General features: G+C 39.5%; 1 protein-coding gene across 8 annotated transcripts in view; it reads left to right on the forward strand.

The window, feature by feature from the left end:
* Positions 1–16,421: 16,421 nt before the first annotated feature.
* The window catches only part of ZMIZ1 (zinc finger MIZ-type containing 1), a 307,061-nt gene continuing 298,880 nt past the window's right edge, over positions 16,422–24,602 (forward strand). For 7 of the 8 annotated variants that reach the window (XM_026855130.1, XM_026855128.1, XM_026855135.1 and 4 more), the window contains exon 1: positions 16,422–16,549. The gene's annotated coding sequence lies outside the window, so the exon portion shown is untranslated. Of the gene's footprint in view, positions 16,550–19,509; positions 19,543–24,602 lie in introns of all 8 variants that reach the window. The other variant, XM_026855129.1, reaches the window with a different exon arrangement.

Here is a 24,602-nt window from a genome sequence, read left to right on the forward strand (position 1 = left end):
GGCAGAAAGTCAAGAGTTGGAGTCTGGTGGTCTACTTAGAAATACAACTTGTAGCGAAAAAGATTGACAGTGTAGGGTAGGTTTGTTTTTTTTTTTTCCGTTGGCTTTTGTTTTTTTAGTTTAATATATGTAATTCTTTAGCTATTGTTCCACCCAGTAAAGCATTTCAATGAATGTTTAATTCTGCAGCTGTTATGGCTGAATGGTTTTCTGGATTCTTTATCAAGAGTCATCCGAAATCATATGTAGTCCTTTTGTTTAAGTAAGCTAGCTTTTCTTTGAGACCCACAACCTGTTTACTGGTGCTAAAAGTGCTGTAAGATAACATTTGTAGAAGTTTCTGTGAGGGCTTAAAAAGTCTTTTAAAAGATTTTTTTTTTAATATTCTTTAATATGTTACAGTGTTTTCTTGAATGTAGGCTAGGGACAGATGCCTGTATTAAACAGAGGGCGGGGAGCACGCAGGTAATACAAAAGGAGTTTTACCCAGGAGCACCCATCTTGGTTCTGCAAGGTGTGCTGCTACTGTTTTCTGCCCTTCTCCCTAGTCCTGATTCAGTTACGGTTATCTGAGAACCTGCTTTCAGGAAAATCTGAAAAGCAGTGGAGGTTACCCAAGTGGTGGGCTATGTGTATCAAAATGCAGTATTTACACCCATGGGATTATTACACTTTCTCTGTGAGAGTATAAAATACAGCACTGGATTCTGACAGAGCCGTTAATATGTATTAGGCCATTAGCATCGCATGGAGGAATGCAATATGAAGGGAAGCAGTGTAGGCAGGACAATAAGTGTTTCTGCTACTGACTTCTGGGGTGCTAGTGCAAGTTGTGGTAATTAGGTCTCTGCTTCTTTCCTGTGCCTCTCTTTCAATTGAGATCTCTTCAAGAAAGATGCAGTCACTTGATGGGTTGTGGAATAATGTGAATTAATGCCTTTATAAAATTATGTGACCGGCTTTCATCAATGGCAATTCACATTTAATCATGATGAGACTTTTCAGAAAGTATTTTCCGATTTGACCATTCGATTAACGTTTTCATTGTGTTAAAAGTAACAGTTTTTATTCTCTCTTAAAGACATGAATGTCAGGGCATCTTACTTGTGCTTTGAAAGAATGGTATAAGAAAAAAACCAAACCAACAACATAGAGGCTCTGAAAACCATCGATCTGATGCAGCCAACACTTGCAATCTGGGTTATAGTGAAGTCAATGCCAAAAATGTGGTTGACTCCAGTACAGCAAGGATTTTGCTTTTGATCTGATGTGTTAATTAAAGTGCCTGTGTATTCAACGACGTCAACAGAGTTTCCTTGCAAGGAAAATAAGGCTTGTTTGCATCATCAGGTGCAATTAAAACTGTAATTTTAATTAAAGTTTTTATCACCATTTGAAAGCAAAATGCTTTAGATTAACAGTGAGAAGGTACCAGAACTGGGAAAGCATGATAAAGGTTCTAGGTACTTACTAGGCTCACATTTTCAAAATTATCAATTCTGAAATCAATTTTTTAGAGTTGCTTATCCAGTTACCTCTGTCTGGTGAGCAAACTTAGTTTGCTCACCTTTCTGGATATGTGGCTATGAATTTTAGCTTCCATACAGAAGCTGTGCTTCGGCTCTAGCATTCTTGCACTAAATGTTGATAGAGTTGTGAGCTTGTTTTTTCTGTGGTATATGTGAGGCTTTTAGGTTGGAATCATTTTAGAATAAACAGCTGATCTGATTTTTTTAAAATTTATTTTAAAAAGTATGACTGCAAAGTTGACTTTTGTATTTTGAGTGTGAAATGGAAAGGAAGGACCTAAGAGTTGCAAGAAACAATACAGTTCCTTAAATCTCTGTTTTAACCAACGTAATATTTGCAGAACCTGGTTAGGAACTCTTGATTACTGTAATTACATACAATAACAAAACTAAAATCCTTTGGAAAAACCTGAGGCAATTTCCAGTGGTGTTTGTGGACGGACTAATTATTTTAATACATTAGGAGTAATGCCTCCTGGTTCTTTTGTTTTGTTTTGTGTTTCCTTCAGCATTGATGTAAACAAAAACTTTTCTTGCAAAAGACTTAATTGGTTGTAATTTGTTGGATGGGTAGAAGGCATCGGGAAGCAGACAACAGAGTTCAGTTGGATGCAAGTTCTGTGTGGTTTTGATTTATTTAGGCATTTCAGGCTTTATTCTAGGGTGCTGAGGTTTCAGCTTCTAAAAATTTGATCAAGGAAACAGTCCATCCTGTATTTGACTTTTAAAAATAATATTAGCAATAAAAAGTGCTGTCGCAATGTGACCAGTCTTAGGGGGTTGAAAACAGTTTGAGGCATGGATCCTTTGGAAATATACCCATAGTTACTCTCTGCACAGCTAGAGTTGCAAGGAGTAGAGGTAGCTTACAAGGCCTGAAGACTGACAGATTAATGGGCAGCTGTTAGCATTTGGGGTGCTGGGAGCTGACACAAAGGAAAAATGCTGTTGACTTTCTATTACTAGGTTGTTACCTCTAGTAATTTCCGTTGCAGGTTCCCCTTTCTCTTGTTTCTGTGTACATGAACAAAACTTAAATTGCTGATAATTCTTCTGCTTGATACAGTGATTTTATACAGACTGACATTGGTGGTATTAGAATGAGTGAAAAGTCTTTTTTTTTTAACTGCAACTGATGGAGCCAACATAGTGGGATGTGCCATACACTCAGAATCACTATTCATAATGCAATGACACCTGCACAGAACTTACTAAATCAATATACTTGTGTGCTTTTCATCACTGTTTGGGTTTTTTGGCATAAAGTCTTTGAACCTTGGATTTTGTGCTAGGAGTCCTTAAGAAATACAAAGCTAAACCACAAAAAATTACTGTCAATTTGATAATAGAAATCCACTGATGGTAATAGGAGTGAGAATGCCAGCTAGAAGTATTGTGTCTTGTCAGCAATTTTAATACTCTTTGAAATAAGGTCATTTAAGGTAGAAGTAAAACTGTTCTGCTAGAACTAGAGGCTTAGGACCTGTGGGAGGTTTGGTTTTTTTGGTTTTTTTTTTTTTTGGTTTTTTTTTAAAAAAAAGTAAAATCTAGGTGTCAGCAAAATTTGTCTTGGCTCTTAGTTCATGTAGAAACAAAATTTTTAATGTCTTCATTAACTGTAGAATTAGTACATCACTGTACAGCAGCTTGGCAATGTCATGTCAATTTTTGGAAGAAAAAATTGTCTATAGTTATTAGTCTACAGTTTAACTTTCTATTCCTTTTAGTTACCTGCAAGTGTACTTGTTTGAACCCCCCAAGCAAAACTATGCCCATGTTTGCCAGAAGGTTCTTGTGCTGTTCAGGCAAGTCCCTACAAGTGCTTTTTTGGCAGAGTTTTGGTTGAAGTTCAGGTATTTGCACAGTAAGCTCAAAAGGAAACTTCAATGTGTGAACCCATATGTACCTTCAAAAAAAAAAAAAAAAAAAAAAAAAAAAAATTTAGCTCCAGTCATTACCTACTGCTCATCAGCTCTAATCTGTGCGTAGCAGCTTGTTTCCTCTCTTCTCTTGAGGTTAAACTTGTATCAGCGGGGAGAATGTGTTAACATTTGAGATCAGAAGGCTTCCAGAGACTTGCTCGGCAGAGCTGCTGGCGTGAAAAGGCTCACAGTCTGGGTCTAGAGGGCAGCCGGTTTAAATGTGGGTACAAGGATTGGAAGTGCTTTGTTTGTGTTCCTTCTCCATCTTTGCTGATCTAGACATTATTTTATTTGGTGATTTGGGTATATAAAAACTGATGGTAGAATGGGCTCTGTTGAACTGAGGCTTCTCCTTGCCTTGGATCCACACAGACCTGGGTCAGGAGAGTCCCGAGGAAGCGCATGGATGACTTTAGTGAAAGGTTCAAAGTGCAGATGGGCTGCTGTTGTGAGACAGCAGCAGTTGCGCATGTGGAAGGAGCACAACCTTCCCAGCACTCATGAGCAGTGAATATAGCTAAAAAGCTGGTGAGTGGGTCTGCCTTCCGAGAAATGATTGGCAGGGCTGGAACATAACTCATTACAGAAGCAGCAGAAGATTGGGAAACGTTCATTTATGCCAATTCAGATTGCTCTGGTCCCTAGAGACTTGGCAGTATGATTCACCACTATGAAATATTCAGGTTTTAATCATCATTGCCTAGTGCAAAAACTGTAACTTGGCAGTTTCTAAAATGCCAAGCTTTTATTCTGCACAAACAAGTGTGAATGTATATGGAAGTGCATGTAAATAGGTACAAAGTATAGCTGTATACTAAAGTTTTAAAAACAGGGGTATGTCTAAAATGTATAGACATTTATATTCACTTGTGTGCAGACTTAAAAGGACTGTGGAAGAAATTACCTGTCTGATGGGAATGATTTCTGTATGTTTTGATGGATGAAGAGTAACGTAATGCACAGAACTGAGCATCGGGTGTGCTGGCAGACTAGCAGTGGCTCAGCATAGAGGATTTAATGTCTGGTCATGTATTTTTCAGAGTGACTTAAATGTATGTCTGAATTGCTCTTAAGCTTTATTTAAAATACAAAAATCCTGGTTTTGTCAGTGGGTCAAACTTCGCTGGATCTGAAGGTGAATTTCTGTGAAAGCTGGTATTTTTGCTTCAGATTTGCCCAACTGTTCCTCCTTGCCAGACTGCAGACAATCAACAGCTACAGATAACTGTTTTCCTTCAGCTGTTTTCTAGGAATCTCAAGCCCTAGTAATCTTCCTTCTGAATCTAGCTACTCGTACAGCGCAAAGTCATTATGCTTCCTGTTATCCAGATGAGCTGTCCACTGATAAACGTGGATGAGCCTTTCTATTGCACCATTTCATCGTCCAGGTTCTGCCCTGTTATCGAAGTGTGTGGCACTCCTGGAAGCACTGTGTTCCCAGCTTTCCCTTTCACCTAGTCAACATGCCTTGCCCTGCCAATTTATTCTCTCTGAACGTGGGTTTGGTCATTCTTGTACAGCTATGCCAAGAATTACTTAGTAATTGCAATGGGATTTGGAGTGACTGTATAATGGAGGGGAAAACAGATTTGTGTCCTTTTTGTTTCTTAAAGACAGGTAAACTAGGACTCATGGGATTGTTAAAACACAGCTGAAGTATTGGGTCTTAACAGATGCTAAAGTGCCTCTAGGTCTGCTTGACAATCTGAACATTTCTGGTTTAATGATACCAAAGGAAATAGAAGTGCATGACACATGGGCTTTAACTGAATCAAAGGGGCATTTAAAAACCTAACCTAAATCTTGTGTATGCATTTTTTGTTTGTTTCCTAAGTTTTTAAAGTTTTGACACTCTGCTTTCCACATGTATACTGTTGTAGCTATGTAATTCATATCTCTTAAGAATCCCTGAACTCGCCCTGAAAGATAAGAATAATAGGAAAAAGTAAAATTCCTGATGTTATTAATGCAAGAGTTGTGTGTGTGAGAATGGTTTGTGTTCTGCTCTAAAATATTTTTAGATATTTTAATCCCTGTTCCCTGTGCTCATTAAGGTCTTTTCTGCACAGCTGAAGGGTGAAGTAACAAATAGATGATATTTAGACCCAAGTTGTTTGCATGTAAGTATGTATATATTTTTCTTCTCAGAATTTCATTGAAAAGGTGAGCTTTGTGTTTTGGCATTTGGAAAATAGTATGGAGTGTGTTTTAAAGCCAAGGTAAAATTGATTTTCCAAAATTGTGGTGTTTGAGGTGTCTGTGTTGGACCATAAGGCCCCAGAGCTCTGCTTGCTGCAACAGGAAGGATTCAAATGTTGTCTGATTTTTCTTACAAGGCTTTAGCTTGTTGATTAGTATTGATTGCTGAAGGAATTGGCCACTTGAGTAGATGCTGAATCAAATAATCCCCTCAGTTCTTGCTTTGCAAATCCATTGTTGTGGAACAAGCTGCTGAGAAGCTTTGCATATATGCCACAGCGTGATGGGAAATTCTCTCACAGTCCGACTGGTAAAAATTGCACCTTTTTTCTTCTTCTTAAAGCACTATTGACAAGTGATATTTGTGCATAAATTTTAGGGTAATAGTTTGTAGTTACATCTGGCCTTTTTTTGTTACTCTATTAGGAGTAGCTTTTTGATAGATCTAAATGATTTAGACACGGTGAGACTTAGCCTTCTAAATCACATAGGTAGTGTTGAAAAATTTCCTCACATCTTTTTATCTGAAAACTCTCTACCACTGATTCAAGTCCTGACACACAGACAGCATGAACGGACCGCCTGTACCTAATGCAGCTTTTAAATGTATTCTAAACTGGTCTCTGAGATGTTTGTGACAAAACCATCAACTGTCCCTGCCCTACCTGCTCGAGACCTTTGCAGTAGTGTGGGGTGTGTGACAGGTATGTTGGGATGCTGGCTGGGGGACCAGGGACCAGGTGGTACCATAGAAAATAGCCAGGGATTTTGTATGCAAGTTTCAGAGAAATGCAACGGTTCTGGTCTGTGTTAATTGGAATCCTTAAAGAGTATAAACTCCAGCAGATATTTATAAGAGATTACTGGTGACGTGTGAAGGTAAGGATGAGCCACATGGGAGATGCAGGATCAGCCATGTAAGCCCTGTTTCTGCTAACTGACTCGTACAAAGCCAAGGGAATTCAAGTGATTCCTACCATGGTGCTTTTTACAGACTCCGAGCCTCTGGCTGAAGATGGTTGATTACATGTTACTGCGCACTTTGGGGTGTGACTGATCTGTTGGTTACCTGTTTCGGTCCTTGATCCTGAATTTCCTCTCTTGACTGCTTCATTTTTGGTTATTGTTCACAGAAAATGCTCAATTGAACTCTTCTTACTGGAATTCTGCATTTCATATTAGCTATAGCTGTAATTATTGTGAAGAGACTTATTTTAGTTGATAACTTCAGATAAACAGTTATGAAATACTTCACACTCAACTTATTCCTATTCTACTTTAAAGTATTTCACATTCTTTGATTAGAGGACAAAAGAATTCACGTGGGAAATATGAACTGTGGAAAAGCCTCTGAAGTTGGGGGGAGTGTGTGTGTGTGTGTGTGTGTGTGTGTGTGTATGCTCTTAAGTCATACAGTATCAGGCATCCACATAGCGCAGGTATACTTTTCTCTTAGGAACAGCAGAATTGTCAGTAAGGAGAGTTTCATTCAGGAGATGATCCTTGTAAAGGGTCCTTTGGACCTTTGTTCCTGAGGCTGAATTTCTTGTAATGAGAAATTAGCTTTTGGATTAATTTCTAGAGGAAAAGTATTGATTAAAAGCTATTTGTGACCACCTGAGCTTCAGGACAAGCAAATGTGCTGGAGGTGGGAAATACAGCCAAATATATATGCACACACAGGTTATAGTTCGCTTATTTTAATTCCTTCTCTGGGAGACTAATATTCAGGGTCTCAACCATTGACCACTGGTAGCAGAAGCCCATCACAAAATAAAGTAACATAAGAACTGGCAAGCAGAACAAGAGAAATTATTTTTTTAAGATGCAACGAAAGTATCAGTAGTAGTTAAAATGTACGTTCTTATTGCAAAATATTATGAACCATTAATATAATAAAGACCTGAAAACATGGAGTGTAGAAGATAACAGTGATGTTCTTAGCACTCTTTGTACATGGTGCATGAACAGATTTCGACTAATAATGGATGTCTTCCATTTTTGAGGTCTCTGAACTTGCTAGACCCTTGAGATCGTTAGCAAATCTTCTGAAAAATGATTGAACTTACTTTTCTAGCAAAAGGAGCAAGTTAATAGCCACCGCTAATGCTGTGTTCTCTTCCTCACACCCACCATATGCTGGTTCAGGGGCCAGTGGATGACGGAGCACCTGAAGCAGAACTGGTTGTCTTTTGCTGATTTTGCAAACCTAGAGCTAATCCATTGGTTTTAAACAGCTCTACTGTAGTGCATATGCAATGCATTGAAATCATAGTGCCACTGCACAAGTCTTTACTAGTAGCAATATTGTTGCCAAATGATCTCTGCATATTGATACAGAATTTTCTCTGTTATGTATGTAACTTTCCCTGGGGTGGTGTGAATCTAGATCACCAAAATGATTTATTTATGAAATGGAAACCTGTTTGAAAGCTCGTATTAGTGGTGGTTTGACAGTTGTTTGGCTTTGTTATTTTAAGTTACTTTTATCACAGAATCAGTTTATAAAAATAAAGGGGGGGCGGGTGGTGCGTATGCACAGATACTGCCATGTAAGACCCAAACCAATACAGAAAGGTCCTGTCTTTGAAGATAACGTAAGTCAAGTAGTTAAGCCTCATGTGTGGATATGTAATACTTCAGGTAAATGTACAATGCTATACTGGAAGATGCATCTTTCTTCTCTGATAACATATCCCTTACAAACACTGATGAGAATTTGAAAGGTTTTATTAGTTCAGTCTAATGCTTTCCATTAGTCTTAGCTGTAGTTGTCATGAGACTTGTATTTGGGGATCCGAGAAAGTTTGTTTTGCAGCCTTTGCTTATGTCTTCTTATGCAAGCCTTGCTTTTGGTTAGAAAGGGGTAATGCTAGGGACTTGTACACTCCCACTGCAGCTTTTAGGTAGAGAACCAGATTGTGGTGTCAAAAATTCCAGGTAATTTTTTGGGAAGACTAACATGCTTTACAGGCTAGGCAAAATTTAACAGCAATTGTAGCTGCTTGAAATGTGCACTCTTGGTGGGGGGCAGGGAAGAGATGTGAACTTGAGTGGTTAAAAAAAAAAATGGAATAAGTACTTCAGTAAAAACAAAAAGGTTTGGCAAGAAGGTTGTGTTACAGGTTGGACCAAAAAAAAAAAGAAATAATTTCCAACACATTTGACAGGGAGGTGCTTAAAACCAGTGTCAGAACTCCATGGACTTTCTGTAAGTGTATCTTGACGAATGAAGAGCACAAGCCAAAGCATACCCTTTTCCTTGTCTCATGTCAGAGGCCAATAGTGGTGGGGAGGGAATGTCAGCCTTGGCATAGTTGGCTGCTCAACCTGTGGTTTGTTCAGCTGCGGCAGCGGCCTTGTGCAGGCAGCCATGGAGCTGGTCCCAGCTCCTCATCTCAGTGCCTTGATTTCCATTCCCTTATCCTTTGCAGTTAGTGCAGTGGCACACTGCTTATGGCCTGAAGGGCAGGTGAGCACCTTCTTCCTGGGCTTGATGATGCTTTCTGGACCAGTGTGAAAGCTCATGGTCATTGTGTGTTACATTCATAATCTGGGCTATTATTCTTACAGTTCTGTATATAGATAAGGATTATTATTACACTGAAATTGATTGTGAATTAGTTTGTTGATATATCATGAAATCAATTCAGTGATGTAATAGTTTTGTATTATTACTTTAAATACTGTGTTGCCTGCTTTGGGATATTCATTATAATGAGACATAAGCATGTCTTAAATGAGGGTGGGTTTTTTTATGTAATGTAGATTTGAACTAATGGTGGTTTTTTATAACATAGTTGTCTGTAAACAATCAGGTTAGAAAATGTTTTCCAGTGACAGCATCTTTTCCTGGCTACTTTTGTATCAACATTTGGCATTATCTAGTTGCTCAGCTCAGCACATTCTTGAATCATTTTCAGGAAAAAAATTCTCTATAGGACTTAGATTTTTGGGAGCAGACAAAGATTCTTTCTGTACTTTTTTCTAAATCTTTTAACATTCGATTTCTTTCTGCATGAACAGAAATATTATTTGAAGGAATTTATACCATCGTGGGGAGTGGAACACTGGTTATGAGGAGTTTTTCCTGATTAGTACTTTATAAGTGGGCTCTGGGTGTGGGCATGAATCTCTTTTGAACAGTCCTTGGCATAGTGTTTAGCTTTGGATGTGTCTGCACCGGGCTCCAGAGCTATTATTACAGCTCATTTAAACAGACACAAGGTAGTTTAAAACAAATTAATTTGGGTTCCAGAAGCAGGGCTGCTACAGGGCTAAGATTTCACTGGCTAAATATCTATCCAGAGCTGGTGTTTCTGTGTGTTTCACTTTGATAGTTCTATGGTCATGGCTCACCTACAGCTCCTTTAGAGGTAGGTCAGGTAGGTCCTTGCATGTTGCAATCATACCTGGCCTGTCCCTGAAGATTGTTTTCCCTCTTTGCTCCATTTTAAACTAGTGAATTTCAGTAAAATTGCAGGGGATGAAAGTTGAGAGAGCAGCTTTGTAAGACAGGTCTTCAGTCTGTATGTAAAATGGACCAAAAAAAAAAAAAAAATTTAACTTCACTGGTAGCCCGCATATCACAGCCAGGCAAGGTGCCACCAATTGGCGTCTGTCTCCAGATTCCCCATATTGACATGAGTCATTCAGAGCTGATAAAAACATTAGGTCTAGTCATAACTTGCTCCAGTAAAGCTGGAGCAATAGCTCCAATACAATAGCTTCAAGAGACTATCTTAGTCTCTGTCATTTTTTCTGAGCTGAGGCTGTCAGCTTGACGGTTGGGGTTTTCTGCACATTATCTGTTACTGACTGGCTCACTAGCTGGCGGGTATCTTGGGGTGAAGTCTTCATCTCACTTAAGTTGCTGGATGCTTTACTACTGTCCTCAGTGCTTCTTTTTTTTTCCCCATGTGCCACTGAATTAGCATATATTTCAAATAGAAGTCAAATTTGTAAACACTGTCAGGGTGGTTGTAACTGCTTTAGGCTGCTGGGTGTTGGAGGTGATTGACGATATTACTGGCCTTTACAGGACATGAGGGGAAGCAGATAGGCCTTAGTCCCTAAAACTGCCACTCCCTTGTATTGATACCTGTTTACTGCAAAAAACAGAAGTCTCTTTTCAACCATTCTGCTTCATGTTTTAGCCTCCCTCCTGCTGCCAAGAATATTTTTACTCTGCATCAAGAGAAAATGAATTCATGCCTTCAGGATTTGTACTCTTTGCTCTGTGCTATATGATATCAACCCAGTAAGATGTGCAAGTGGAAACTGCATTAATGATTGATAAAAGCTGAAAGCTGTTTAATTTTTTTTCCTGTTTAATGACTATCAATAATTTAATGCATTTACTGTATGTTTTTTAAGAAATAACACCCATATTACAGGCTTAGGTTTAATAGGCTAAATGATTCAAGCTTCAAAAAACACAGATTTCTGACACAAAGTGTAACCTCTTTTTAAATAAGACAGAAAAAAATTAAATCAGGCTTGTAAGATAGAGATAGTTCTTGTGAAAGAAATGTTTCTTCATGCCCCCTCTCCACCCCACTTATCCTTTGGGTTGTTGTCACTTCAGCATGTGGCCCACCAGCAGTGGCATGCAGGAGCCCATGCTACCACCCAGCAGGGAGCCCTGGGAGGATGCTACTCTCCAGGATGTGGCCATGTGCCTGATTCTCCTGTCCCCTTATGTCCGAGGTTCCAAGTCCCACACAACACTGTTATTTTACCTGGGTTATCAGCATCTGGTCACCTAAGTCACTTGAGGAAGGCTGGGGAGTGTGGCTTTTAGAAAAGGAATTACTTCTTTCTAGATCTAGCTTAAAAGAGAGAAATAAATGTTTTCAAAAATTATTTTCCACCCCATTTCTTGGAAAGGGACCAAATTTTTCAAGAGATGAGCATCTTCCATTGTGCTTGGGTACACTGAATTTGGTCCTCAGGGCTTTGCATATAAAATATGGAGTGTAAAATCTTACTTGTTCTAGTTATGCACCTTTTTTGGTGGTTAAGAGAAAAGGAAATCTTTTTTTCATTATTGGTGGTTGTTTCAGTTAGACTGGTAAGTGAATGTCATGCATAGGTTGGTATGTTTTAATCAGCATGTTATCTAAATGCATGCATATGAATAGTGCTTCTGTAAACTTAGATTTTTACATGGGCAAATGTAATTTTGGGAAGAGATTTTTTTCAGGATCCAAAGCAAGCAGATGGCAAAATACAGATAGGTATAACATTTAAGCTGCAGAAAAGAATTGTGTAAACACCTCTAAATAAAGACATAGAAATATAATACATTTGGCATTTGAATTAAAGTTGATTCAAATTAGTAAAAATTACGCTTCTTGTTTAGGAGCTGTATTTCACATAAGTAAAACATAGTGTCTTATATTTAGACATCTATTGATGGGTAGATCCCATGAGTTCACTAAGACCTGGTCAAATCAAAGGCAACTTTATTTAGGAGATCTGTTTTGATTCACTCTTACCATGTTTTTATCCTTAGTGCTTTTGCAACAATCTTTTGATCAATTTTTTCTTGGCTATTTGTAATATATACTTGAGAAAAGCTTCCTGTCTTTATACAGGTACAGTTCTGGGAAAATATTTATGTTTGAAGAAGTTTCTTCACAAATACCTCCAGTACAGGTGTTCATGATGGAAGTCCTTACCCTGTTCCATGTATACAGACACATATACATGTGCACTCAAACATATATGCATGGATAATAGCCATATGCTTTTAATTCATGCTAAATTAAATGAGAATTTGATAGTTTCTAGCTTGTTCTCTTTATGTTGCTGTAGGCAAGCACTAGGTTGTATGCAAGTTTCATTTCATACTGACTCAGTCCCAACTGTAGATATTAAAAAATAGATTGGAGAAGGAACGTGCTGCAGGGGGAGGTGAGGTTCCTGGCCTCAAAACATGGGGTTTAGAGTCCTGCGCTGTTAAGGGAGGGTGCCCAAAATTCCCTGGAAGGTGCTGCTGCCATTAGTGTCAGAGAGACTTCAGGCTAATGTATTTTCTTAAGGTATGTGAGGGGTGCTGCTGATACAGTTTTAACAAACATTTTAACTACAGGTTGTACAAGAGTGTGTATGGAAAAAAGTCTGGTTTTTTTTCCAGTTTCATCATGGTGGTTAAGAGTAGGTATTTTAATCTTTTTTTCTTAACTTGCTTGGTTGTTTTTTTACAGTGAGAAATTGAGAATAATTCTTCCTTCAGTAGATATTAGTTGAATAGTTATTACTGCTTCTAGATCAAGAGGTTGAAAAATAAGCAGGAAAATAAGTTTTTATTATGATATAAACTTGACCTATTTGTATTAGTGTACACTGAGTGCGTATATAATTCACCTGAAGTAAAGTAGCCATTAATTAAATGTAAAATGAAGAACGCTGAGAACACTTTTCTTTCCCCCCTGTAAATTGTGTGAGGTGGTGGTGATGATGTACTTCCCCCCCCCGCCCCGGCCTTTGCCTTATGTTAAGAACTAGGGGTGCGAGGTGTGTGCTGTTACATACAACAGAGCTCTGATCTAATTCCTGTCCGTAGGTTTTGGTGTAATGGAAGTAATAAACATTGTAGAGCTAGAAAAATGCAATAAAGTAGAAAATCTTCCAGGCTGATTTTGTATAATGGAGGCTCCCTTTAACAGAGTAGTTCCCCAAAGGGCTGATGGGACTGATGGGGGCTTCTGGTAGGAGTCAAACAGAATAAGGTGAGCAAGCTCTTTGCCAATCGTGCAGTGCAGACTGGAAGTGAGGGGAGTTATTTTCCCAAAACTCTCTTCATTTTCTGAACTTAAAAACTATAGATCAGTTAAATTAAGAACTAGATCCTGACAAATATCATGTGGGATCTTTGCATTTAACTAGGAAGTGGGTTAGATTTGGGTAATACCTGAAAAAAACACTGTGCAGCAGGAAGAATAAATCTGGCACTCATAATTCAGAATGAAAAGTTTATTTTCAGTTAAGATCAGATTTCAGAATCCCAGGTCCAGGTTTTAGTCTTCAGCTCAGGTACTGTCCAGGATCAGCATGCATAATGTGAGATTTAATGAAAACCCTGCTCTGGCTGGTGGAATCGTGCATTATATTTATTAAGGTTGATTCAGGAAAGCAACTTGGCTAAATCCACTGCAGAAGTTGACTCACATCATCTGAGGGTGTTTGTCTTAACATATGACTCTTCATTTATCTAACATAGATGTCAACGATTTGTTGGGTTTTGATACAGTGTTTCCCAGTTTTCTGTTTGTTTCCTTCCTGTAGTGGCTGTATACCCAAAACATTTTGGCATTTTTGTTACCCAGATTATCTCTGATCCTGCCAGAAGTTTAGTCAGGTCTTTTGGTATACTTATTTTGCTAGGTTTCTCCACTTAGAATTTGACTTTCAAGTAATGCATTATTTCACTTTGTGTTTGTTTGGTTGGTTGTTTTTTTTCTTTCCTGAGGATTTGAGAACAGAGCAATCTCACCTTCTTTGAGGCGATGTTGAGTCAAAGCCACATCCCTAAGTGGTACTTATGACAGATTTCTGTCTCCCTGAGAATGTTGCTGAAAAATTTCATTTTTTTGCACTTAGCCTTTTTTGCCACCTCTTGATTTTGTTTGATTAAAAATATGCTTCCTCCAAATCTTGTATGTCTGCTTTAAATTATTTCTCCTACCGGTAATCGGATAAAAGTGTAAAATCTTTAAGCCCTTGAAATGTAACCAGTATGTCAGTTCTTAGGAGACTTTACCTGACACGTGGGGAGTTTCTCTTGGCAGGCAGAAAAATGATGTCTGAAACATCCTTTTGATTTAATAATGAAAAAGAAAAGCAAATGATGCATTTGACTTAGCCATACAAAACTAGTGTGTGGTTGGGGAGGAAGGGGATCCGATTTCTTATTTCCCGTTGTATTTTGCAACCTGGTCTGTGCTGAGCTTCTCAGTAAGTATTGATTAGCGCATAGCCTCGGGATATACACGTCAGGAGCAATTCACTGAGGGTCATTTCTTCCTCACAGTGAGGGCTGTAGCACCGTTTTCCCTCTTTTTAAAACATACAGCAATTTGAGTATTCCAGGTGTTGTCTTAAGTTGCTTTGCATCAATTAGTACAAAAAGGCTGATATCTGACAGAAAGCAGAAATGAGACTGAGGGGTGTGAAACATCAAGAAACTGGAATTAAGTGTGGGAAGGTTTGCCTTTAGGGAGGAGGTTGAGGAAGCAGGTTTTTGAGCAGGTACATTTTTGTGTCAGGATCTATTCTTTCACATTCAGATTATTGCTAGGCCTGTTTATGGGTGAACGTAACAAGGCAGAAGAGGTTTTGAATCACTTATCTTGTTCTTTCTCTCAGCGCACATTTTCTGTGTGTTGTCTTCTGTGGTCTTTATTTAGTTTTTCATTGTTTATTTACACTGCCACTGTTACTTCATGAATTCTTTAAATTATTGCCTATCTAGAGGGGAATCTGGACAGAATTATTCTTTAAACTCTAAGTCTTGCTGACAGGAGGAGAGAAGGAGAGAGCTTTTGTCCCCTAGAGAAATATAGGAACTGTGTCCATTTAGAATTGGGCAGATGTGGTCGGCTTTGAGGGAAGATGCCGTGATGGGAGTTTTGCCTTTTATGTTGTTTTCTATCTGTTGGGGCCCTTTGTATAAAATCTCTTTCGGGAGACCCTAGGATCTGTATGTAGTTGTGTGCTGTTAGCAGATAGGATAATTATCTTTTTGATGGATGATAGAGGTGTGAGGGGAAGTGTAAGGTAGCATTGACTTTATTTTGAGAACTTGCATTCAGATTTTTCATAGGACAGAAAAGTTTTCTGTATGGATATAAGCCAGTAAAATGTGACGGAGAACAGACTGGACATGTTTCCTTTTGCTCATTCCCCATGGAAAACCTTGATTGCCATTTCCTCAAATACATTAATGTCTGGCATGCACCCTTTAAAATAATTTTCCACTTGATTTTCCTGCTTTTCATCAGAGGCAGGTACTGGAGGTAGGGAGGGGTCCATTAAATCTGGGTGTCTGTAAATCTCTTTAAATTCATGTTAGGAGTAGGGCAGAAAGATATGTTCTGAGGTGAGGGATTATGGTTTTATGGGAGTGAAGTTGGATTTCTAAATGGTATCTTTAGTCAAAAAAAGGCTTTTTTGTATCCATTTCCCTTCATTCTGATACTTAATATTTTTCTCTTATTGTTACTGATAGATTCAATGTAGCTGGAGTAGGTTCTCCTAAGAAAATAGATTGTCTTAAGAAAAATAGTAGTAAGTAGAAGTTACGAGCAGTTGTACATACCTCATAATTGCAGGGAAGAGTACATAAGCACTTGAATGTCAGAGTATACCTGTATGTTCAGTATGCATGTTGGAATTTGCCTTTTGCCAACTATTTTGATAGTAAATGTAGCTCATTTGAATTTTTACAGGAGTGGGTGCGAGCTTCACTGAAGCTTATTTACTTAATAGAATGAGTGCTCAAGAATATTTTTGAATGGGACTTTATCCCATTCTGATGTGAATCCCTCTTTGTTTTTCTTAGCAGTAGGTGACTTGACCTTCATATTCCATATTTTAATGAGGTGATAATAGAAGGAGAAGATATAGGACAGCTCCAGCCATATTTTGGAACTGGAGGAGGAGAGGCAGAGTAGCTCTTCCAAAGAATTGTAATCTGTAGCCTCTTCAAAAAACATGAAAGCTATTACTTACTTGTTTCTTTTTTATTCTTTTTTCCACCCCTTAGGAAATACTGTTGTGCTGAAGAAAACGACTCTCTGCTTCTTTCCCCATCCCCCCTCCCTCCTCGCATTTCTTCTTGTCTGAATTAGAAGCTCCAGGAATGTGCTAATTGGCGGCGGCCTCTTCAGAAAGGTAAGAGGTAATTGTTATCTGCTTTTCGAGGTTTCTTTGCCTGCTCAGCTCCTTCTGGAAAGGAGAGTGATGTTAGAATCTAGCTTGTCTACATAGAGTTTAGACAAGTCTTCTGGTTAATGTTGATTGCTCTTCTAACAGTGCGATACAAACAGAAGCTTCATGTGCTTCTCACTTCTATGTCTACTTCTGTACAGTTCCCTGGGAAAAAACTAGAAGACAAGATACATTCAAAATGCTTGCAGAGAAGAAAATTATGTAACTGTTGTACTGTTGATTTATTAAATCTTTGAATATCAGCTTAGATGAAAAGACTGTAGAAGCTAAGTTGAAGCACCGTTTTGTGGTGGTTTGGTTTTTGTTTTTTTTTTTTTTTTCTAAACCTGTTTGTTTTCTCTGAGGTCCTTCATGGTTTCATGGCCGGTTGTACCACTGACAGATAAGATAGGAACCAGCTGGAACCCCAGCTCTAGCTCTGAATGGTGTGTTTTGTGAAGGGTTGGAAACAGATGACAATTCTTTACCTCTTCAGACTTTTTTTAGTTTTGGGCAAGTGCAAAATGTGGTGGGTGAGAGGTCAAATGCAGTGCCTGTACTTACCTGGTGATTTGATCCATGTGTAATCCATGTCGGTCTTTCCACTTAAAGACATTCAATTTATGTGTCAGGATACATAAAATACAACAAATTAGTGCTGTGATTCCCAGAGTATCCTGAGCTGCAGGAGTAGACTCAAGTCAGTTGCTAGACAAATTGCATATTTATATTAGTACCAAAACTCAGTATTGAGATTTGTATTTGCTTATGAACTGTCTGCAGTGCTTTGAGATGTCATTTTCCATTCCATCATTGTGATAAATGTAAGTGCTTCTTGTAGTGGAGGAAGTATCTTTTGCCTATACTTCAGCCATTCCAGTTTAGAATTGATGTCTTAACTTAAACCAGCTCCGAGAAGGGGTTTATGCTATCTTGGTAGGCTCTGAATTGGGGAGGCCAATGTGCGATTTAAATTTTTCTGCCAGATTTGCTCTGTGGTGCTAACCTTTGTGAAGGGTTTGGGAAGACAGTGCTGTGCAATAATGTCTTAAATTGCCCCAGTGAGATTTGTCAGAGTTCATTTGTCAGACCCCTCAGACTAAGTACACTAATTTATCAAGGATAAGCTGCAGACAGGTAATGTGCCTTGGGATGTTCTCTTTCTCATTCTCCATCTCATTTTTGATGGTGCAGGAGCAAGCTAAGTCTTTATTGAATGGCCACTACCAGCAGCCTGGCTACCTTCTGCAATAAAGCTAATGACCTAATGGGCAAATGTTTCTTGGTGAACTTCAGCTGAAGCAGGGACAAGGAGTAACATGCAGACCAGCTAAAGAGTTCTCAAGGAGTTTGCAATTTCCCTAGGGCTCCTTCTGTGTAATTACCTGTCTATCTCTTTGTCTCCTATCTTTTAATGCAGGAGGAGTGTCAGGCTCCAGGCCGCTAATCTTCGTTACTATGGAAAGGCTGGTTACACTCCTCTTCTTGCACTTCAAAAATGGCAATCGCTGGTCCCCAGCTGGTTCTTTGAATCTAACTTTTAAAAATAGATGATAGCTTTTTTCCTTGGTGCCAGACTAAATAATGCAGCTGCCCGTGCTGTTGCAGGCAGGCATTGCCTTGGACAACGATGCTGCAGCATGCTGAGTGCAGAAGCTGCCTTGTGGCCTCTCAACCTGTCTCCTCCCAGACAAGGGAAGACTCTGTAAAATTCCTTTGAAACACCGAATTTTGGGGCACACTGAGATGTGGGAGGCTTGGCTGAGCTGCAGGTGTGGAGGAAAGCTGCTTTTGAGATTCGTAGCTCCAGCCGAGCTTTTGTATGGTTTCTGAATGCCCCCTGGGTTGGGGGCTGAGGGAAGCACAGCTGTTTTGCATGATTCTGGGCATCAGTTGTTATTATCTCCCTCCCTGCATGCGTCTTACACAGTGATGTGCAGCAGAGACAAGTGCCTCTGTTCAGTTCATAGGGTCAACTGAGAGGCTGTGCACAGCCCACTGCCATTTCCCTCTGGCTGGACACATCTGTTTGTCTCTTTCACAGGGCACTGGAAGTTTGGAGGAGATTTCCTGCCTGTTGCTCCCCTCCTCCTTGCCCTACTCCCTGCCCCCCTGCATGTGCTTCCCAGAGTTGCAACATGTCAGATGGATGGTCCCTCCAAAGCTGTGGTTTGGGAAGTGGCTCCAGCACAGACACCTTGTCTCTGCCCACACAGTTCCATCTTCATGAGGAGAGGGAAGCTGTCCCTGTGTTGGACAGGATCCCTTTCCAACTGCTGCAGTGACTTGGGCGCCCAGGAGATGCATGTTGCCAAACTCCTTTGTGGTACCTTTGTAAAATACACTTTTAACTGTCTGCAGATGTATGGTATTTAAGTAGTAGAGTCTGTATTATCAAATGCAGTCATGCAGATAGTATTCCTTGGGGTGAGAAGCTTTGGGAGGAGAGGCTGAACGTGATACTGAAATTTGAGAACCAAAGCAAAAGAAAATTCTTGCCCATGTGTTGGACTAGGTCAGGTTTAGGAGAGGTGGAGGATGGGGAAGCATATACTCCTTCCCAGACTGGAAATGTTGAAGGAGAACAGAAAGGAGGGGATAGGCAGGGCAGGGAGAAGGCAACAAAAGATCAGGCTGGCTAGTGGCCACAGGTTGCTGTGTTTTGTTTGCTGCCTTTAATGCTTTGCTTTCCTCCCTCATTTCCTCTAACTAATTTGGACAAAGATAACTTTATTTTTTTTTAAGTTCCTTGAAAGAGCAACCATACCTCTGTTCAGATTGTGTCAGAAATTGTTTCTTATCAGTACATATGAGTACATACAGAATGATGATTTTGCCCTGATTTTTGAAAGAACTTTTATTTCCCTCTGTTATTTCCCCGTATTCCTCTTATTTGTATCAACCTGAACCATCCATTTCCAAAGGAAAGGGGATACTGCTGCTAACTAACATTTCAGGTGGGTGACACTGTGTATGTTAAGCAGTGTGCCTGTAATAACTTACCCGTCAGTGGAAAGCTTACCCTGTTTGTTTGTATTTCTCTTTTCATATATAAATCAAGTTCATAGCTCTATGAGCATTTGTAGAGCATTTCATCAAGGTATTTGTTTCAAGTCTTGGACATTTTTCCCCCTCAAATCCTTTGAGATAAGTTTGGCATTAGGATTTACTGTATTCAGTAAAATGAAGTGTCTGTCAAAGCTATATTGCACTTTACGAGAAGATGACAGGTTCTTCCAGAGTCTTCAGTTTGCAAAGCCTTAACCATCTTCCAGTTCAAATCAGGGCTTTACCACTGCTTAAGGCCTTTAAGTACTTAATTAATTAATTTTATGTTAACAATGAGCCTGTACTCTCTTGTTTTTTGATGAAACCTTTGATATTTTTCTGATTTTCATTTCATGAAAGCTACAGGTTTTAGTTTTTTATTCTGATATAGAGAAGATTTAAAGATACAAAACTTCCTTGGAGAAGAAAAACAATTTCCATCCCAGCAGTGCATTTTTTTTTTCAGGTAATTTGTATGTTTAGAATCTGTTTACTATGTAGTGTGTTTAAAAAAAAAATAATCAGAAAGCTGATGCTTATTTTGTACCTCCAAAAAAGATAGTTTTAAACATCTTTGCTTTATATGTACAGAAAGTGGAGAGTTCAGAGCTGAAACTAACTTGTTCTTAAATCACTTATTTCGTATACAAAGCCTAAGAAATATTATGAAACAGAGTACAAACCTGGCACAAGAAACTAGGTTTAAATGGTACTAAGAGCCGTGATTTTGAATTTTCTCACCCTTTGAAGTATTTGGGTCAGCCTTTTTCGGAGGTCAGACTTCACAGGTCCTGCGAAGTAAGTGAATAGGGTTGTAGGGCAAGGTAAAAAGATGCAAGGGCTTGCTTGCCTCAGGGCATCTGTAACTATATGGAGGGCTAGAAGGTACTGTCTTCCCCATGTTAGTGTAGCTATGGCAATGACCATTTCTTGTGGCTGTTGCAAACCCTTCAGTTCTTTGGTGTTGGCAGAGCTATCTCTAGGTGGCTTGGCTTTCCTCCAGTTTCAGCAGTTATGGCCTGCCTGCCTCAGTTGTCCTTAATGCAGTGGAGTTTTCAGTACTCCTGACGGTAATCGTGTTTGAGGCAGAACTACTTCTGAATACAAAACTGAATTTATTTATTTAGGAGTAAGTCCTACGTGGAGTGGTGTGTTGCCTTGTGCTGGTGCCTCCTTCTCTGCTCCATCACCCCGATGAACTGCAGATGGGTCGTTGGTCGACTGCTCTTTGCATCCACTTGCAGGGTTTTAAGGGATGCTTCTGGAGGCCATTTGTCTGCCCATCATCACCCCTGGTGTGTAAGTAATTGCCCTGAGCACTGAGGTGGCTCTGTATGCTCTCTGGAGTTTTGCAGGCCTGCTAGGAGGAGTTCCGGCCTGAGTGACTTGCAGTGGCTGCTTCAGAGTGCTGGCAGTACAAACCCATTGTCTGCAGGAAGGAGTGTTTGGAAAGAACCTGCGGTGCTAATCCATAATTGGTGGCTGAGAGAACAAAGTGTAATGTGTGAGCACTATGTAGGTAGCAGGTTTTGGTGTTTTGGTTTTGCTCCTATTACCTGTTAGTCCATCACAAAGAAAGCTGGAAGGTCCAAATCAGATTTGAGTGAGAAAAAGACCTGGTTTGTTGCCTGATTTCCTTAAAAGTGATGACTGTTTTCTTCTGCTAGAGAATGACCCATCTGGGTGCATCCTGCTCCAGTCTTCAGCTATGCACAGATGCCTGTGAATTGCTTATATGTTCCAACAATTTGCCTGTTAAAAAAACAACAAACCAAACAACCCCAAACCAAAAACTAAACCAGCAGACTTTTTCTTCCCTACACCAAGCATTTTAAAGTATGAACCCCAAATCACGAGCTGATGTTTCAAAACCATGTTTCCCAGTTTTCTTTGTCTCTCTTCTACTGTGTCTGGTATATGCATGTTTTAAACTCTAGAAAATGTTCTGCCTGGGGCATTGGGAGGGCTAGTGCTACTTACAGCTCAGGTGGTGGTGGCAGGGATCGTTCATCCTGTCTCATCCCTTTTGGGCTTACCCAATGAGAAGACTCCTGTTCATTTAGCACAGGCATTATAGTAGAGCGCTGCGCTAACATCTTGTCTGCTGCAGGACGGAATACTTGATCCTCCAGGAAGCCTTGTGTTAAAAAAAAAATTTGTCTAGAAAATTCTGTGCAGATTTGAACTGGATGGGTAAATTTATTCTGGGAAGTGCTTTGTAACATGTGGTCTGAAACATTTTGATCTGGTGCTGATGGCCCTAAAAGCCAGATGAAGTGCATCAGTGACTCATGGTCACTTACTGCCCTGCTGTGTGATGTAAACCAGATCTTCCCACATACAGCCCTGTCTGGCTGGACCATGAATTTCAGACTTGTGCTTATAGTCTATAACATAAACATGCTCTTCTCTTCAAAGAGACCTCTTAAATTGACTGTGACATAAATACAAAGTTTCCAGTGACTTTGGTAATATTCTATATGTGGTTTACCTCGATTGAACAGGAATATAGACCTAAATGTTAGGGTGACTCATGAACTTTTATTTCTCCTTCCCCTGACCTTCTTCTCCTCCACTCCCCCCTCAAACTAAGATTTTGTTAACAATTTGAGGCCTATTGATTTTTCCATCCTCTCTGTGCGCATTGTTGCAAAAAATGGATGCTTTTCAAGGAATAAAAAGGGAAGGTGGGCAAGGGTGTTTTGGTTTTGTTTGGGTGGTTTTTAACTTCCCAAACACCTTTAGGTATTTGTGACATTCATAAAATCAATTGAATAGAGATGAAAATTGGGTATATGAAGCAAAGCACTGTTTGCCAGCAAAATGAGCAGCTATAATATATTTCAGTCTTCAGATGCTTGGCTAAAGAATGGTAACATACGTTTTTTGCTGCTAGAAATTGAGATTTTGGCGGTAATATGCAACTGTGAAATCTGTAGGCATATACTGTAGCAGAAGCTGTCTTCATATACAGCACATGGTATTTGGCTTGGGAAAAAGTTCTTCGCTCTCTAAGAAAGTCAGGTTTCTGATGGAACTGACAGCTGTTTGTGCTTCATATTTAAAATTATTGTATTCTGGAAAGACAAATGAGTTGTATGTATTAATGGTACTGTTATTTTACCCCTGTTCCCAACAACCCAGTGTATTTCCCTGGCTCTTTCTTCTTTCCATGCTGTTTCTTTCCAAGCTTGTGATCATAATTACAGAGAGATGTAGATGATATCCATCTGTATGTTCCCACAAGGAAATTCAGCTGTGGATGAGTTTTGGACTGTGGGACCTTTCCTTCCCCACCTCTCTCTATAAAAGTGTTTGTGGTATGCTCGAAGGCTACTGGGGGTGTCAATCCCAATGGCCTAATAAGACACTGTGGGTATAGGGAGAATGGAAAATAAAAGGATGTAGACGTATGCAAGCGGTGGTTTGCTGGTGTCACATTAATTAACCTCTTGTTAAAATGAACGAGCACTTGATTTGAGGATTCTATTAATCAGAGTGAGTAGATAAAATGATAAGCTGCTTTTAATGAAGTGAAGCAGCCTTATTAGCAGTAAGCAAAATGCAAAATATTTGGTCTCTGGCACATGTGGTTTTCATGTGGACTGTGATTTGCCACCAGCTTTGGAGTACGCTAGCCTTTTTCTTGCTGCACTCTACAGGCTGTGCTCTCTGTGTGTCGCACCCTGTGGCCAAACCAGAATGCAGGAGATTGAATCAAATCAGAAGCAGGGAAAACATTTTAAAAACAGAAGAAAAAGAAATGTTCCTTATAGATCTTTCTCTATGCCAGAGACTAGCATTTGCCAACGTTCATACTTGGGATGCTTTTATTTTTCTTTCGAGATAGCAGGCTTTATGTTTACACAGCAAGCAAGCAAACAAAATCCCTGTGTGGATTTACAAGAGAGTGACGCTGTTTGAAAGGCAGCCGTACAATACTGCCTGGTAACTGCTAATGTAGCCTGAAACCAATCAGTAGTTATCTACCAATTTGCAATTTAGGAACAGAAATGTACCAGGGTGATGCTACTTGTGCATATGTTTAGGTGGAGGGCCAAAGTCAGTGTGTCACTGGCTATTTAACTGGAGCAGACTTGCTTACTCTTGTTAAAATGATTTGCCCTCAGCAGTGCGTCTGTGGCGTGTTGTGGTGTTCCCCAGTGTCTCTCTTGAGAAGTAAGCCATAGAAGCCATCAGATGTGCTATGATGTGCATGGCAATGCAGGGCAATAATAGGAAATATCTAAACAGTCATAGATTAAGTGAATGACAAACAGAACGTGCATGTATAAAGAGGGAAGCTTTGTGGAATGATGAAATAATTTACCGTGGACTAAATTAAATTAATGTAAACGTCCACATTTAGGCTTGAAATGAACTTCACTTATGGCTATGTATAAAGATGCTTTTTAAGTAAACTGAAATTAGCAATTTGTTTATAAACGTCACCTCACAGCAAACTCCTTACAGACTAGCGATGTGACGAGGTTACTGTAGTTCTGTGAACTGGAGAAGTTGAGCTGATGAACGTGATTTGAGAATAGGATGCTGGCAAGTAAATTGTCTTCCCCCCACCAGCCTTTCCTTAAAAGACCGTGCTTCCCACCGCCATTCAAGTGTAAATCCCTTTGCAACAAAGGCGAGGCTGGCAGCTCCACCGGTTCAAGAGTATAAGTGATCTCGCATGCTTCAGTTGAAAGGTTGAATCCCTGAAACGGAGAATGCTGCTATAGAGGGAAACTCTCAAAAGGCTGGTTAGAATGGCTGGGGGCGGGTGCATTTCTCATGTAAAGATTGCTTGCTCATTCATGACATTGTACCACCTCAGTCCTTCCAAGTGGTAAGAGCCTTAAAACTCAGTGCAAATGGGAGAAGTTCCTTTCCAGAAACTTCAGTATCATAATGGAGCTAAAACATAATTTTAAAATAAGTACTTCTTTTTTTTTTTTTTTTTTTTTTTTTTTTT

Source organism: Athene cunicularia (genome assembly GCF_003259725.1).
Source record: "Athene cunicularia isolate RWA chromosome 9 unlocalized genomic scaffold, athCun1 chr9_part1, whole genome shotgun sequence".
NCBI lineage: Eukaryota > Metazoa > Chordata > Aves > Strigiformes > Strigidae > Athene > Athene cunicularia.